General features: G+C 40.3%; 1 pseudogene; it reads left to right on the top strand.

Moving 5' to 3' along the window:
- The first annotated feature begins 16,426 nt into the window (after window positions 1-16,426).
- Window positions 16,427-16,582, top strand: LOC109253717 (60S ribosomal protein L39-like; annotated as a pseudogene).
- Window positions 16,583-19,024: the final 2,442 nt, after the last annotated feature.

Below are 19,024 nucleotides of genomic sequence, written 5' to 3' on the forward strand. Positions count from 1 at the left end.
AGTCCTCTGCTAAGCTGAGAGATTCTCTTTAACTGTCTCCCGATTTGTGATTGCTGAAGGAAGTCGAGCTATTGTCTGGCCTTCTTCATGCTGAGGAGGAAGGCGCAGTGAAATGTGTTGAATTATCCAGATGCCTGAAAGGACTCCTCTGAAAGCTTGGAACAACCTAAATAACAGGGCGAACGCTCACTGTCAAAGAGAATCTTTCAACAGATACAGCCTACGGAGGACATCTACTTTAAAAATGAAAGAGAGATTTTCTTTTCTCAAAACAAATGTAATCTAGCTTACTTTTGAAATTTTTGAAAGGATGTCTAAGTCCACAGGAAGGCTCAGGATTTAAAAATCAAACATGGAAGGACGTAGTTTTGTTTAAATCATGTAATTCATCACCCTCTTTGGAGCTCTGCGTGTATTTTTCTTCTTGCGGAAAAGAGTGATCTGTTCATATCATCCCACACTTTTGCAAGTCCTCATGAATTTGCTTGAAACTTTACTCCCTACGTTTAAAAACGAAGTCACATCCCTGAGACAAACGGCTCCTTTATAGCTGTTAGTGATCCCTTTTCTATAGCTGCTACTTATTAAAACATCTCTAAGAATTAAAACAGTTTGTGCGTGAGAAGATTAAAGCAAGGAGAAAATGTGGAAGTTATGATTCAGGTACGGGCTGCGTATTTGCGGAACTTTTTAGGTATCGCATTGATAAACTCGCTGAACTAAATAACATTATTGGAGGGTATGTTTTAAGCATTCCAGAACTCAAGGTTAAAGGAGCAAACATGATATGTTGGTATGTGTTACCAAAAAAATACTGTATGGCAGCATGCTAAGGCTTTTTATGTTTTTTCTAATTAATTAAGTAGACCAAAGTTCAGTGTTTCCTTGGAGGATAGCAAGGCTAATAAACAAAGCCATTTTAAATATAGAGTCTGCTTGTTGATTTTGGAGGAACAGCAAGACAAATAATCCCAGTGAATATCTAGGGTTAAAACATATTTTTAGAATGTAATACTTGACTAATCTGTAAATCCTCTCATATTTGTTCCATTAGCAATTTTGCTTTAAAGATCCTTTAAACACAAGCGTGGAACCCACTAGATCTTGACGAACAGTAGTAAGTAGCTTCTTCACAGGAAGACTAAGACGTACACCTTGCAAATGTCAACAGCCTCCAGATCCAATTATACTCTTTAAGGCTTTCTTTAATTTGATCTGAAATCCAATTCGGTTTCTTCCTTTGCATATTTTAATCACGTTTTTTCAGTTGTCACACGTACACTTATTCTTCCGACATCGTAGCACTTCTTAGTGTATTTGGATGTTGCATCCAAATGTACTGGTAGCCTTATATTTATTCCTCAAGCCAAATTATTTTCAAAAATCTAACGTCTAAGGATAAGCGACAACCTAGAAATTAAATGGACCCCATCAGCTTGGTTAAGCACCTAACAAAAGCAAGACCAATTTTTATTTGCTGTAGTCCCACTCAACTAATTACCCCCTCCTCATTAAGCTTCAAAAGGCTCTTCTTTAAATAGTAGTTTATAACATCTTTAAGATCTGCTGGGGGAGGGAGGAAATGTCATGCATTGACTTGAGCTTTAAATGTAAGCCTAAAAGTTAAGAGAATACCTTTTATATTTTGGTTCCTAAACAAAGTGTCCTGCTTACACTTGTTTTGGTCAACAGTGCCTTGGTTTCCTGCAATTTCAACTATTTCATTTACAATTCAAACCCACCGTTCTTAAACTAGTCTCTATATTTGATTAAACTCCAGTAACAGAGTTCCAAGTTTACACAAAAGTCTTAATCGTTAAGATATAAAGCTCTTGGCAAGTTAACTCTAAAGTTAAATAACTTGCCTAAGATGCCTCTACTAATTGCCACCTGACCGGAATAACGAAAACCACTATTTTGGGTCAATTTTGAAGGAAACTGAAGTAGCCCTTGACTTATTTTCAAACTCCATCTTCCCATGTGGCTGTTGGGAAAATTCAGTGACGTCATGTGTGAAAGCAGCAGAGTGATGAGCGTGCTGTGGTGCTTCCGGGCGTCAACCCACATTCTTCCTCTTTGTTCTTTCCTGCTGATGCCCTGTGCCTATTTTTCAGACTCCTTCCCAAGACCCTGACTTCTTACTGCCAGGATTTGGAGCACGAGAGTTGCAAGCAAGACAGTGAAGGACGGTTTGGGGGAGGCACGCTATCAAAACTGTAACGATCTATGTTACGCTAAGTTACACATCCTCACACTTCAACTTCGGTCCAATTATACCAGCTGAAAAGACACATAAACTACCACCCTCCTACTCAAGTGTTCCGAGGAACCTGGCTGTCTGTGGCACAGGGAAATGGGTATCTGCTTTCCCACCACCCCCCGCCACACACACACACACACACACACCCCTGCTCCAGACTGGGATCCCAAATCATGAAACCAGATAATGACCGTTTGACCATCCAAATGCAGCTTTCTGTTCAAATTCATAACCTGCAAACTGAAATGTTCCTGACGTGTTAATCGCCCCTCAGATTTTTCTTCAACTGTATAGTTAAGAAGGAGAAACACACTCGCTCTCTCTCTGATGCCTTTATATGTGCTAGCTTGACATTAAAAGAGCTGTTAATATTGTATAAACTGTTACACCATCTGTGTTATAATTCTGCCTCATCAGGTTTTATGGAACACCCCCCTCCATTTCCTTCATTCCACCAGGCATGTCATCAAAGGAGAATAAATTAAGTATTGTGCCAGAAAATGTGGTCTACTTTCTAAAAGGCATCTATCTCTAGCTTTCAGAAATGCCTCTCGGAATGAGCAATGTGGAAACAGTGTCCCCATTGTTGTATAGGAATGTCATGAATTGGATCCCCACCCCAGCCTTTTATAGGGAAAAAGAATAAAAAGCGTTCATCTGAGTTTAAAATTATCATATTTTATAGCATATGCTAACATGCTAATGAGATGAGGTATTATCGCATCTCTGCTGAGGCCATTATGGATAATTGAGCTTTGTCCACCCGCCCAACCAGATTGTAAACTCTGTGATGGTGGAGACAACTTCAACTTTGTAGTTTTAGGAGCCCCTTTCAGAGTGTGTTGACACTTCCATTGTTGGTCTAGTGACTAGGTTGAATATTTGTATTGGGGGACATCAGAAATGCCAGCCCTTTTCCACTTGGTAAACTCTATTTCAACACCAAGTGTTTACTAGCGTCCAAACACCGAATGGAAGGTACTAGATAACGTGAGCGATTCTTTAACTCTGTCGAAAAATATATAACTGAGAGATCAAGCAATGTTCCCCTAGGAAATAAAGAGAGGTCTAGGGAGTTTCTCTGTAAAGAGTTAGACAGCTCACAGAGAAGTTCCTTTTGGTGGTTTGGAATAGAAAGGGGTAGGAGAAGATTAAGGGAAGCCAGTTCAAAGTGTAAGAGAGGGGTTTTTGCATCTCAAAAGGGGGAGGGGGGGGGAATCTAAGAAGACCCGGGGCTGGGATTTTGGGCCTTACCCTTTCCCCTGACTGCTCGGTAAGCTTCCTCTCCCCAAACCATGTGGTGGTGTGGAAAGGGACCTGGAGAGAGAGAGGGTCAGGAAATTTCTGTTTCAGTCTGCGCTCTGTCACTAACTAGCTGAATGACATTTAAGCAAATCACTTACTAGATTACCTCTGAGGTCTCTTCCCACTCCATAAATCTTTGCTCTTTATCTCCTTCCCCCCTCCTTTATGTTCTTCCTTCTCCCCCCAACCCCCACCCCTTCTTCCTGGTCTTCCTTTTAACTGCAATAATAGTAATAATGAATTAGTTACCTCTGGAGAGAGAGCTGAGACAGTGTGTGGAGAATTAATGGAGACCTGGCCTTTTTATCTCTGGCGTGAACTTTTTTCTTTATTTCCGTGCGTTTGCTTTATTGATTGAATTACAATTTCTCATAAATTTTAAGGTGCTTTATTACATTTGAGTATTCAATAATCTGCCCAAAATGTTCCCCTTTTGTGGATATAAACGTTAACACAAAACATTTGGTCACAAAGAGTGCCGTAAATCAGGGATTCGTGTGGAATTATTCCACATGGACCTACCATATAGGAAAATACTGCACAAGAGTGAGCCTTGGAACCTGACTCTCAGGGTGCACCCTACCTGATCTTTTATGCTATGAATAAGGGTTTCCATTCATGTAAGTCAGCAGAAAGGTTCTGGGAAGCCCTTTGACTATGATTGTGTCTGAAGTGGATTCATACTTTACCTCCCGGCATGGACATGTGACTAGCAGCCATTTGGGCAGATCAATGGTCTCTGGTTCTCTCTCACTCTTGAAGGGCCATTTCGAGTTACGCCTCCCGCAGAAAGCCTTCCTGTGAAATCAGCACGCCGTGATCTCTGCCTTCTCTGAACCAGCACGGCGCTTGAATTCCATTTTGTTTAAACTGAGTACTTGGGTATTTAGAAAGAGAATAATGATTCGTGGCCTCTGCTTCAGAGCTGGACGTTTTCCAAAGCACATCAGTGTACCTACATTATTTTGTCTGATAGTCACCAAAACGTGGGAGGTAGGTGGTCGAATCTGTCCCTATTTCCGCTGGCAGAAGGCGGGACCTACAAATGCCACAATTCCATGCAATCTCTGTCCTGTGTGCACTTCACATTCACGAAGCCTGCTCCTCACTCCCACCTGGCCCTTGAGAAATGATCTTAGCTGCTCTCTCCCCTCCATCAGTTCCCTCAAACAAGGGATACCAGTACCCAAGATGCTAAATCTTTGGTGATTCTGTAGCTTTATCATTCATCAGCAGAATAGCCTGGGTAGATTTTTCACCGAAACTCAAAATACACTTATTTATGTATTGATTTTTAATTTAGAAATTTCTTTAAGTTTATTTATTTGGAGAGAGACAGAGACAGTGTGAGTGGGGGAGGGGCAGCAAGAGAGAATCCCAACTGAACCACCCAGGCACCCCTCAAAACAGATTTAATAATTCAGACCCCTCTCCTCAAAAAACACTCCAGGCAAAGTTAGGATGAACAATCTGTGACCTCGATTGAGGGCTTACTATGTACCATTACCACTCTAAATACTTTATATAAATATCTCACATCATGACCCTATTAGATAGGCAGTTATTAGCGTTACCCTCCTGTTCTAGATGATGAACTGAGGTTCTAAGAGGACACGTAATTGGACATGATGCAACCTGAGCTCCAGGCCAGGTGCTCAGTATTGTTTCAGAAATCTCCACTCGTGTCACAAAAGAGACCCAGCAAAACCATGATGGGAGCGTTTGGATTAGTAATCAGTTAATTCCAGTGTTAGTGCCAGCGATAGATTGTGGCTTCCTTCAGAGCTTCTGAGACAGAGGGAAATAGCGTTTTCTGGAACAGAGTCAAAGAGTGGTTTTACCCACCGATGAGAAACTTAAGGGGCTAGAGTTTAAGGACAGGGACGGCTGGTTCCTTTAACACTTTTGAGCAGCGCTATCCCATAGAAAGATAATACAAGCCACACATGTGATTTTACATTTTCTTGGAGCCACATTACAAGAGTTTTAAAAAAGGATGAAATTAAGTTCAATAGTACATTTCATTCAACCCAAAATATCCAAAGCATACTCATTTAAACATGTAATCAACATAAAAACTAGTAAGGAGATGCTTTCCTTTTTTGTATTAAGTCTTTCAAATCCCATGTGTATTTCATACATGGTGCACACCTCATTTCAGACTAAACACATTTCAGGTGCTCCACGGCACACGTGGCTAGCGGCAACCACGTTGGACAGCACAGGCTTAGGGGATTTGTGCTGCCTGCTGGCACCGACCAGTCTATTAATAGCACCGGCTACTCTGTCTCCCTCTTTCTTATTCATCGTCCACAGCGTGGCTGTTAGCAGTTACTATTGCTTTGCCAATGTTTCCAGGTCATCGAGCTATCTCCGTTGATAAAGGGTTCACTCCATATTCATCTTATAATAACAGCTAACATTTATTGAATGTGTATTATGTGCTAGGCATGCTTCTAAGTGCTTTTGCTTTATATATATAAAGTCATAAAATCCTCACGGCAACCCTATGAGCTGATCTTTTTACCATCTCCCCACTTTCCAATTGAGGAAACCAGAGTTATTTAACTGCCAGCCCGGGTTGGGGTGGGGTAGAGAGGTGGTTAAGCTTGCGGGGCTGGAATCATGGCTCCACCACTTAATTAACAGTTGTGTGGCTTTTGGCAGTTAAATAACTTTGGTTTCCTCACACACATACGCACACGCACACCCACACGGTATCAAACACAAACTATAGTGTTCATAAAAACCATAGCATTGTAGAGCTAGAAGGGGTCTTAAAGACCATCTCGTCAACAAAGTGCAGCTCAGCACGGTGAGGAAGGTTACTCAAAGTTACAGGGCGGAACTAGAACCCAGATAAACTGACTCCAAGCAACTTAATGTCTACTAGATAACCCCTATGGTAGTGCTTCCTGCTTGAAACGCAGGATCCAACAGTGCAGCCCGTCTTGTCGCTAACACACACTTTATCCAATATTTATCTTCTCTGCCAAAATACCATGTTTTCTTGTGTCCCAATTTGCAAAAAGGCTTTTTAGAAACTTAAAATTGGAGAGCTCAGAGTTAAAATGGATTCCTCTTGCCTTACTCTGTTGTGCCTCTGGTTTAAGCATTTACATTGTTTTCTAAATGCTTCACCAAGCCAACAACATATCAAGTTCTTTAAGGATTGAGACCCTATCATAAACACTCATTGGAATTCCTACATACTGCCTAGTTCTTGAGAATAGATGTGTAATTAACAAAATTGAAATTGTACAATTATCAGTATGAAGAGGTTGAGCTTAGCCCTTTCGTTTCAAAGATTTATTTTTTCATGATGTTAAAACGGGCTCCTCGGAAAGCATTGTTACCAGCTTGACCTTTAGGATTAGTGCAGGTCATTATTTCAGCCAAAGGGACAGCAGTAACATCTCACCAAGATTCTTTCTTTCAGCAACAAACTAGCCACTGCTCTCTCCTCGGATCCTTCTATTTCAAAGTGGAGAGTTTGATGGTAATTTAAATGTTGAAATGTGTCCCACTTAAGTCCAAAACATACGTGATTTCGTATTTAACCCCCCCCCCCACGGCTTTTATATATTATGTTTCAAAGTGGAGATGGCTGTGAAACTTGACCTCAACCTGACTTTTTAGAAGTGCTCAGAAAACTGTTCTTCTAACAAGCATGATGAGAGCCTGCTCTTTAATGGTTTTTTTTGGCCTGCCTACATAATTTATTCTAAATCATTAAAAAATAAAAATAGTTTACATTAAATAAATACTTGAGTATGAAAGAGGATGGTCTCACCCATTGTTGGATAAAGACTAAAAAGCCTACAAAGGCAGTCCCAGTGTAGAATAGTGTAGCAACAGCTTAATTCTCAGGAACTGTTACTTAACAGAACTTTAAAAAGAAAAATGACATATTCTCAAATTATTTATAAAATCATGCAAAAAAAAAACAACACCCCACTTCAGGGACCATGGGAAATTAATTTTGTTCTCGCTTTTAACGTTTTCAGAGCCTACCTCAGTGAACAAAATGCTAAGTACAAAAACACGTGAATTAACATTTAGGTGGTTGAGCAAGACTCCTGGTTTTTGTTTATTGCTCTTTGATATTTTTTTTAGTAGCTCATTGTAAAAGCCCTGGGGCACACCTTCAGAATACATGAATAATGTCAATAATAACTAATACAGCCTGCTATGGAAAATACTCTGTTTTCAAAACCACAGGTTAGTTCCTGGAAGTCAGCCGGTCAGAGAAAGGATGTGGTGTAGCAGCAAGTTGAAATAGCTTGTACAACAAAGGAAAGAGATCTGGTGACTTCTGCCTCCCAGAGGGTGGAAATCGGAAAGAACTATACTTAAATAGCTCATTCAGAAAGCATCGAAGGTGAAAAATTCATCCCATTTTGAAAAGCTTCACTAATCACTTTTGGGAAATCAGGTGAGAAAGGAACTCCTGTATCAGGATAACACAATGAAAATAAGTGTTAACTCCGGATTCAACAAATCAGTCCGGTTCATTTTGCTTGTTAGATGGAGGGCATGGACATCACTTTTTGAACGAGCCCCCAAATCCCAGTTCTCATTGTTGTGAACTGAAAGAGTCATTGTAATTCACCTGGCTTGACAATTTCTGTGCAGCCGTGGCGTTCTGAAGCCAAATAAATTCCACAAAATAAACTCATCGCAGGCTCAGGAAAAGCAGCTCTTTTGCAAATACCTTGTGATCAGGCTCTAGGTCACGACCTGGGTCTTGAGAAACTTGAGTTAGTAGATGTTAGTTTTTCTTAGCTCTTTGTTTACCCTGGACTTAGACATTTTGTATTATTAAAAACCTGTGGCTTTTAAGGACATTCTATTTATCTTTCCAGGCTTTTTTGATGGAAATGCCTGGATTTTCTTGGAAACAGGGATTTTATTGTGGATTCCTGGTGCCCCTTGGAGAGGCTTATTTTTCTGGACAATAGTTTTCCTTAGTGTCACTACTCTTTTCATCTCCCAATGGTCACAAGCTCCCAAGGTCGAGAAAAGTGCATCCTTTTGTTCTAAGGAATCTGAAATTCCATTTTAAAAAGTGCTGCAAAAGGGGCACTCGGTTAGTAATTCAGGGCATATTTCCACCACATGAAGTATCCAGAGGGGCTGGAGACCTCAAGACATTTGGAGAAAAAGAAAATCCAACTCCATTCAAAGTCAAAGAATCCAGCAGGAGGGTTCATACTTTGATTATTGCCACTTAAGAGTTTTAATCTATTCTTATCTATACTCAAAGTATAGGCATGCTTGCCTTCATTAGAATAGGACCCGGCGAACGAACTTTGCATAAAGAAGTAAATTACCATCGCCTCTGACATTAAGTGGGATTTTCATGGCGTGAAAAGTTCTGTTGCTGCAGAGGGCATCTCGCCCTCACTATGGCATAAACATGACAATGTTTTGTGCGTTGATATGTGCTATTGGTGTATGTTAGTTTCATCAATAACCTCATCCGTCAGGGAAAAGTGGTCAGCATTTTTAGTTCAAATCCACACCACTAGCCAATAGCCGCATGAGCTATTGAATAGTTACAGTTTAATTAGCGAAAATTAAGCAACATGTAGTTACATATAACTAGTCACTTTCTGTTTTGGACAGTGAAGATATAGAGTATTTCCGTCTTTGCAAAACGTTCTGCTGGACAGCATTACTTCAGAGGGTACTTATTCTTTGCTATGAATCTTAATACCTGGCAGCAGAAAATGCTGATTATTGTTGTAGCTTGCCATTTACAGAAGCCCAGCCTTCTAGAAGATGAATGGCATCTCTTCTCCCCAGTCACAATGTGGAGAAATTCACTGAGGCGGGTAATTTGGTGTGATTTTTAAGAATTCTGAAAATTTCCCTCAAGAGTTGTTAGTTACTCTAAGCTATAATTAAAAACAAACAAACAAAACCCCTCAGCGCCTCAGTGCCATCCAGCTTTGACTAAGCAAAGAAGACATGTGGCTTCCTCTATTATTTTTTTCCTAGCCAGGCTATGCAGAACACTGTAGAAATTGTATTTATGCACATAAACATTAAATGCACATAAAATTATCATTGAAGACCGTTAAGGGAAGATGTAATGGTAACACGTTGTAAAGAGATTGCTGTTCAAAAATCCATGTGATTCTGTGTGTGTGTGTGTGTGTGTGTGTGTGTGTATGTGTGTGTGTGACATTTAAAGATTTTATCTTCAGGTAATCTCTACACCCGACGTGGAGCTGGAACTCAAAACCCTGAGATCGAGAGTCACATGCTCTACTCCACGGCCCAACTGGCTTGCTCGGGATTCCTTGAATCTATATCATGCTGTTTTCATCTCCTCCCCTTTGTTCGTGTTCTTCTTGCCCTCTGGAGGCTATCTCCACCTCTGCCTTTCTGAGACGTATCCATTCTTCAAGGTCCGTTTGAAACGCCACCTCTTTCTGATTCCCCCAGTTGAAGTGACCTCTTCTTCCACTGCATTTTCACTGCGTTGTAAATTAGTGTCTCGATTCCCTTTCTGGACTGTAAGTTCGTTGGCACAAAGATCTTGGTCTTTGTCATCACTGGATCCCTCCACACACTTGGCAGGGAGCCGATGCTCTAGACGGGAAATTCTACCAGTTTCCTAAACAGACACACAAGATTTTTTAAGCTGCGTCTGTACCGACAGACCCAAGGCATTAGCACCACACGCGTGGCTTTATGCTACATGTTAGCAGATATTTCACCCATGCCCATTCATTTTGGTTCATGCAGATCATTTGTATTCTTAAAATTAAAAGAAGGCACACGCAGGGGCACCTGGCTGGCTCAGTGGGTAGAGCATGCGACTCTTGATCTCAGTCAGGGTCATGAGTTCAAGCCCCATGTTGCGCGTGGAGACTACTTAAAAAAAAAAAAAACCCTCAAAAGATGACACATGCAATTTCACTTAGAGGAATTTATCCAACAGTCGCACTCCCACCTATATAGAAGAATGTTTATGGCTTCCTGAGGGAAGTGAGCAACACCGTCTAGGGGGTGTTCTTGCCAAAGCATTAAACCTGAATCTAAACCTGAATCTAATGAAGTCTTCTGATCAAACCACCAGTTTGCAGGAAATACAAGGAAGAGAGAGAACGTGTTAAATAACACCATGCAATGCAGTCAGAAAAACCCAGAACGTGGGAAACCGTAGGACAAACAACCCAGTTTTGCCAAGAGATTACAAGGAAAAAAAGGGAGGGGGGTTCTAATTTAAACTTAAGAGGGTGACTTAAGTAAGAGGCACGTCAATCAAATGCAATCTTGTGGACCTTGTTTGGATTCTGATTTTTAACACATTAGCTTTAGACAACTGTCCACAGGGGAAATTTGAACACTGACAGCACATTATTGATATCGAGAAACTATTGTTAATTTTTCAGGTATGGTAATGATACGCGTTTTTTTGAGAACGCTTATCTTTGTAGATACATGATGAAGTATTTATAGAAGAAGTTTTCCTCAAAATCCTCTCGTTAGGGCAGTGGAGGAGTTAGAGCGTTGGGTGTTCAGTACATAGATCACTGTGCTATTTTCTCTATGTTTGTGTATCTTCTACAGTTTCCTCTTAAAAAGAGGGAGGTGTGATGTTTTATGGCAGCATTGTTTGTAATAGGAAAGAAACCTAGAAACAACCTGTATTTCTAGAATAAGGACTGGCTCAATAGGTGAAGGTAGAGTCACACATCAAAATACTATGATATTGTTAAAGATACGACAGATCAATCAATCGATCTCCTGATATGGAACAGTCTCTAAGATATAACAAATGAAAAATATTCATATTTATATTCATATGAATAATAATACGCTCCCATTTATGTAAGACAGGGGATAGATCTACACATTCGTGCTTGTACGTGTATAGGTTATCGCTAAAAGTATTTGTAGGAAATTGCTAACCGTCGGTTGCCCCTGGAGAAGGGGCTGGGTGTTACAGGAGAAAGGGGTGAGCGACAGGCACTCGCTACTTTTACGGTTTAAAAAATACTTTTCACTTTTTAACACTCGAAAATATGGCCCAGACCATATTAAGAGCTAAACTTCTTGAGTGGACTCGTGCTCATTGACAAATAGATGGCAGAAAAATCTCTGCTGGCTGGTGAAAGCACGGGGGTTAGGGCACATTTTGAAATTATCTGCAAATTGGCAAGCATTCATCTGTCCTCTGTGTCAAAGGAAATACAGGCATTTCTCACTCCCGAACGAGAGAAACATTCCTATTTGGAGGTTCCCCAGAGGAACCTATGTTTATAACTAAACACATGTTTTCAAGGGCTACGGAGCTGCGGAGGAAATTTGACCCTCCAGAGCAGTGGCAGAGATAATCTGAAACAGCAGATAATCCAAACTTCATAATATTTTGTTTTGAAATGCACAATATTATTTTTAGAAGCGGTCCATTTGTGTTCTTAATTATGTTTTGCCGAGGATAACGGACAAATTAAAGTGAATTTGTAGTCTCTGAGCACCCCCCAACAGAAGGTGGTGGAAGACATATGGGCCAGAAATATGCGTTGTGGTATAGGGGATACTGATGACCTATAACTAGGTCAGGAGGTGGTGACTGAGGGTTTTTATTTCACTTCCCACCACCATTCAGACCTTCTGCCTTTGCCTTCGTATGACCTCCCCTCCAAACCCTTTCTGAGAGCATTCCATCTAATTTTCCTCCTCAACCGAAGTTTAAAATAACAATACCGGCCTGGAAGGAGAGAAGAAATCATTAGCATCCTTCCTATTTATAAAGTAAAAAGATTAGGATCTTTTTCAATTAATACGTTCCACATGGACAGCTCCATCATTCCTGCCTGGTGAAAGGTGAGTGTCCTGTGCACCAATTCTGCCAGGTCTGTGGTTTACCAAGTAGGGCAGAAGCTTTAGGTGGACAATGTGGAAAGCCGTGGGTCACTGGTAAGAAGGCATCGCTCCCACCAGTGTTGTTGTTCTTGTTTGGGTGTTGCCGTGGTGGTCCGGGATAGAGCCGACGGCGAAAGCAAAAGCTGAAAAGGCAAAAACGAAATCTCTGCTCCCGATCACCCCCTGCCTGACATCGTGCTGGGTGCTTCTGGACCCGGTACCACGTCTCATCCCCACAAAGACCCAGGGAAAGAGGTGAATGTGGGGAGCAGCTGCGTGGGGCAGAGAGGGAAATGGTGCCGCCCCCTCCAGATTTCTGGCTTGGCCGGCTGGGTAGATGTGATGCCTTTAACAGAGATGGGGAAGTCAGCAGGAGCTGCAGATTGGGGCGAAAGTTATGAAGAGTTAGTGAGTTCATTTTCCACAGGATAATTGGTGGGTCAGTAGGTCCTGACGGGTCACGTGGTGCATGTGGGTCGTAACCTTTTAGCCAGTGAAAGAAACAAGCCATCCTTTCTATCCCTCTGAAAATCTTAATTCCCACCATATGTTTTACTGCCCATGGCACATTACAGATCACTGATCTATTTTTTAAATGCCAGAAAACTGTATTTCTATTGTTCTTATCCTTAAACGTTTAACACTTCTATTAGCAATAGAAAAGTTTTATTTTTCTTAAGTGCAAATAACATGGAAGTATATTTCGTTCACTGTAATAGCTGTGCTCCCCTAAAGTGGCATATTTATCCATTCGTTTTCAACTCCCTTGAGCGATGTACTTCTTTAAAGAAATATGAGTATCCAGTAAAACATAAGAACATGCTCGACCTCGCTCACAGTTTAAGAATGCACGTTAAGACAGCATTATTCACCTTCCCGTGTTGGCAAGGGTGTGGGGAAATCGGTAGATCCTCTCCAAACAGTAATAGTGGGAATGTAAATCCCCAAAACTTCTTTGGGCCCAACAGCCACGCATTTAATCGCTCCACACCACCTTGCAATCCAAGTTTTGTAACTTTTCCCTACAAATACATGCCCACAAGCAGAGAAAACATTATTTAAGAACGTTCATTACAGGGGCGCTTGGGTGGCTCAGACGGTGAAGTGACCGACTCTTGATTTCAGTTCAGGTTGTGATCTCGTGGTTTGTGGGATCGAGCCCTGAGTCTGGCTCTGCACAGACAGTGTGGAGCCTGCTTAGGATTCTCTCTCTCTCTCTGCTCCTCCCCAATTGCCAATCGCTCTCTTTCAAAATAAATCAATAAAATTTTTAACAAAGACATTCATTGCAATACTGAAATAGCAAACAGCTAGAAAGAGCTTAAATATCCATGACTGAGTAGTGAAATAAATGAAGGTACATCAGCCAGAGGAATAGCATGCAGCTGTTAAAGAGAATAAAGGAGGTCTATTTGTACTGGACCTTACCTTCCATGTAATGCCCTTGGCGTCTGAACAAAAGTAAACAAAAAAATTCTTTCTCTCTCTGCTTGCATATTGTAGAAAATTTGAGGATGAGTTTGCAAGAGACTACTAATGATGGCGATGCCTAGAGACAAGATTAGGGTATGACAAAGACAGAGGAAGACTTTTCCTTTCACTTTTTACCTTACTCTATTGTTTGCCTTAAAACCAAAACCCATGCCTAGGATCTGAAACAATAGAAAAAGATGCTGAAAATTTTCCCTGCAAATAAAATATATTAATTGTGTAAGCTTTTTTTTTTAATTTTTTTTAATGTTTATTTATTTTTGAGACAGAGAGAGACAGAGCATGAACGGGGGAGGGTCACAGAGAGAGGGAGACACAGAATCTGAAACAGGCTTCAGGCTCTGAGCTGTCAGCACAGAGCCCGACGCGGGGCTCGAAACCACGGACCGTGAGATCATGACCTGAGCCGAAGTCGGACGCTCAACCGACCGAGCCACCCAGGCGCCCCTCATTGTGTAAGCTTTTAAAACCTATGCCTCCTGGGGCACCTGGCTGGCTCAGTCATTGGAGCATGTGACCCTTGATCTTGGGGTTGTGAGTCTGAGTCCCACGTTGGGTGTAGAGATTACTTAAAAATAAAAATTTTAAAAGGAAGAAAGAAAGGAGTGCTTGGGTGGCTCTGTTGCTTGAGCGTCTGACTCTTGATTTCAGCTCAGGTCATGATCTCACAGTGTGTACGATGGAGCCCTGAGTCAGGCTCTGTGCTGGCGGCATGGAGCCTGCTTGGGATTCTCTCTCTCCTTCTCTCTCTGCCCCTCCCCTCACTCTGCAAGTGTGGGGAGAGGCAGAGAGAGGAGGGGACAGCAGTGAGTCTGATGGGGGGCTTGAACTCACAAACCGTGAGATCATGACCTGAGCGGAAGTCAGATGCTCAACGGATAGAGCCACCCGGGTGTCCCTAAATAAATAAACAACAACAACAAAAATATTTCAGTATCATTTGTTGAAAATACGATCCTTTACCCACTGAGTTGTATTTGCGCTTTGTAAAAAATCAGTTGTCCCCTATATATGTGGGTCATTTCTGAGTCTGTATTTTGTTACATTGATCTATTTGTCTTTACTCTAATACCACACTCCTGATTACTGTAGCTTTATAACATGTCTTGAAATCAAATAATGCTAGTCCTCCAACATTGTCCTTTTTCTCGAAGTTATTTTCACTATTCACAGTCTTTCAAAATTCCATATGAATTTTAGAGCCAGTTTATTGATTTCCACAAAAAAAAAAAAATCTGAGATTTGGATTAACACTGCGTTGAACATGTAGATCAGTTTCGAGAGAACTGATAACTAAGTAGAAGTGAGTCTTTCTTTTTGCAAATATTTTTTTTAAAGTAATCTCTACCCCCAATGTGGAGCTCGAACTCATGGCTCTGAGATCAAGAGTTGCATGCTCGGTAAATTGACTGAGCCAGCCAGGCATCCCTACAATTGAATTTTTTTTTTTTTATATTGATCTTGTATCCCACAACTTTGCTAAACTCAGTTATTTGTTGTAATAACTTTTTTGTAGCTTCTAGTGGGGTTTTCTATAAAGATGATTATGTCTCAGAGAACAGAAACAGTTTTACTTCCTTCTTTTCTATCTCGAAAATTTTTCTTTTTCTTGCCTTATTGCGCTCATTAGAAACTCTAATAATACATTGACTATAAATGGAAAGGACAGACATCCTTACCTCGTTCCCAATCTTAGAGAGAGAGCATTCAGCCTTTCACCATTGACAATATCAGCTGTAGGTTTTAGTAGATGCCCTTTATCAGGTGGAGGAAGGTTTCTCCTATTATTAGATTTCTGGAAATTTTTATCAGAAATGGATGTTGGAGGGCATCTGACTGGCTCAGTTGGTGGAGCATATGACTTTTTGATCCCGGGGTGTGGGTTCAGACCCCACTTTGGGTGTAAAGATTACTAAAAAAAAAAAAAGCCTTTAAAAATTGTTATTAGGGGCTCAGTTGGTTAAGCATCTGACTCTTGATTTCTGCTCAGGTCATGACCTCATGGTTTGTGAGGTCCAGCCCCACTCGGGCTCTAAGCTGATAGCAAGGAGCCTGCTTGGGATTCTCTCTCTCCCTCTCTCTCTCTGCCCCTCCCCTGGTCATAGTCTCCCTCCCTCTCTCTCTCTCTCTAAAATAAATAAACTTAAAAAAATAGTTTTAGGGGCGACCAGGTGGCCCAGTTGGTTAAGCATCCTACTTGGGCTCAGACCTTGATCTTGCAGTTCATGAGTTCAAGCCCCTCATGGGGCTCTGTGCTGACAGCTCAGAGTCTGAAGCCTGCTTTGAATTCTGTGTCTCCCTCTCTCTCTGCGCCTTCCCTGCTCATGCTCGTTCTCTCTCTCTCTCTTTCTCTCTCTCTCTCAAAAATAAAAAATAAAAAAAATAAAAAAAAAATTAAAAAAAATTTAAAAATAGTTTAAAAAATTGTTATTAAAAAAAGAGCCTTTTCTCTGCCATTGTAGTGTGTGTGGTTGACTGTTCCTCACCATGTCTTCTAACAAGACTTTCAGGATCAAGCAATTCCCAGCCAAGAAACAAAAGCAGAATCGTTCCATTCCCCAGTAGACTGGGATAAAAACTGGTAATAAAATCAAGTACAACTCCAAGAGGAGGCATTGGAGAAGAACCAAATTGGGCCTATAAGGGGTCGCACATGAGAGGGCACACGTTTTTATGCTGCATGAAGGTCACGTGTTCCTCTCCTCTCCCTCTGTAAACCCCCCTACTACCTGAACAATAGACACGTTTTATTGGGGAAATAATGTTTCTTTGTTACTATGCTTCTGTATCAGTAGGTGGGTTCAGAAATAAACATGTGAGACCCTTGTTTGAAAAGAAATGGATGTTGGATTTTATCATATAAGTTTTCTACATCAGTTGTGATGATCATATGGGATTTTGTTGTTGTTGTTGCTGAGCTACATTGATTGATTTTCTTTTGTAAAATATTTATTTATTTAAGTAATCTCTACACCCAATGTGGTGCTTGAACTCACGACCCCAAGATCAAGAGTTGCACCCTCCTCCGACTGAGCCAGCCAGGTGCCCCCTGCATTGATTGGTTTTTCGACTGTTCCCAACCTTGGTGCATTGTCCTTTAAATAGTTGGCTTAATTTGATATACTAATATCTTATTAAGAACTTTTGTATCTGTGTTCATGAGGGATTATGGTCTGTAGTTTTCATTTCTTGTGATTCCTTAGTATAGTTTTGGTATCAGATTAATACTGGCTTCATAGAATGAATTTGGAGGTATTCCAGCTTCTTCATTTTCTAAAGGCGTTTGTGTAGAATTAATACTTCTTTTCTAGATGGCAGGTAGAATTTACCTGGAATGTCATCTGAGCTTGGAATTTTCTTTGTGGGAAGCTTTTTAGTAAGTTTAATTTCTTTAATAGAGAGCTATTCAGCTTATATACTTCTTCTTGAGTGAGTTTTAGTAGGTGGCTTCTTTGAAAGAAGTCCACTTTATCTAAGTTAGTGAATTTTTTTAAGAGAAGCATTTTATTATTTCTGTTTCTTTTCTGGCCATTATTATGATCATTTCATGAGTTTTTTAACTTAAGTAATCTCAACGCCCAACATGAGACTCAAACTCACAACCCCAAGATCAAGAGTTACAAGTTCCCCCAACTGAGCCAGCCAGGCACCCCCTAAGTCATTATATTTATAGACATAAGTTGTTCATAACATTCTGTCTTTTAAATATCTGTAGAGCCTATAGTGGTGTCATCTCATTTCATATTAGTAATTTGTGTCTTCTCTCTCTTTTTTAAATATTTATTTATTTATTTGATTTACTTATTTCTAAGTAATCTCTACACCCAAAGTGGGGCTTAAACTCACAACCCCAAGATCAAGAGTTGTATACTCTACAGACTGAGCCAGGCAGGCACTTCCTTCTCTCTTTTTTTGCGATCCATCTGGCTAGAGGTTTATCAGTATTATTTAACTTCCCAGAGAGCTAAATTTTCATTTCATTGATTTTCTCTATTTTTATTTTTTAAAGTTTATTTATTTAAGTAACCTTTACACCCAGGGTAGGGTTCGAACTCATGACCATAACATCAAGAGCCACACGCTGTACTGACTGAGCCATCCAGGTGCCCATGATTTTCTCTATTTTCATATTTTTCTATTTTACTGATTTCTACTTTAATCTTTATTATGGGGGGGGAGGTTGCTTTCTTGGAGTTTTATTTGATCTTCTTTTTCTAGGTTTTTAAGTCGGAAGTTGAAGTAATTGATTCAAGTCCTTAGAACTAGCTTCTTTTCTAACATAGACATTTATTGCTCTAAATTTTCCTCTAAGCACTGCTTTAGCTGCCCATCATACATTTTGATGTGTTGTGTTTTCATTTCGATTCAGTTCAAAATTTTTTAGATTTATTTATTTTTTTAAGTAATCTTTGCACCCAATGTGGGGCTCAAACCCACCACCCTGAGATCAAGGTGCCCCCAGTTCAAAATATTTTTAAAATCCTTTTGAATCTATTTTGACCCCTGTGTCACTTAAAAGTGTGTTATTTAGTTTCTAAATATTTGAGAATTTCCCAGATGTCTTTCTGCTATTGATTTCTAATTTAGTTCCACTGTGACCAGAGAACATACTTTGAATCCCTTTAAATGCATTGAGACCCATTTTATGGCCCAGGATATGTTCTATCTTGGTCAATGTGTGTACTTAAAAAGAATATCTATTCTGCTGCTAGTGGTGGAGTGTTCTATAACTATCAATTAGGGCAAATTAGCTGATAATGTCGTTCAGGTCTTCTATAGCTTTAATGATTTTCTGTCCACTTGTCTTATTTATTGAGGAAGGGTGTTGAAGTCTCCAACTATAATTCTGGGTTTGTCTATTTCTTTTCGCAGTTCAGTTTTTGCTTCATGTAATTTGAAACTCTGTTATTAGGCATATAAATATTTAGGCTTTATGTTATCTTGAAGAATTGACCCCTTTATCATTATAAAATGATCATCTTTATCCTTGATAATAGTTTTATTCTGAAATCTACTTTGCCTGATATTAATAGAACCATTTCAGCTTTCTTTTGATTATTCTTAGCACAGTATCTTTATCTGCTC

Source organism: Panthera pardus, unplaced genomic scaffold, assembly GCF_024362965.1.
Source record: "Panthera pardus isolate Hobbes unplaced genomic scaffold, ASM2436296v1 HiC_scaffold_27, whole genome shotgun sequence".
NCBI lineage: Eukaryota > Metazoa > Chordata > Mammalia > Carnivora > Felidae > Panthera > Panthera pardus.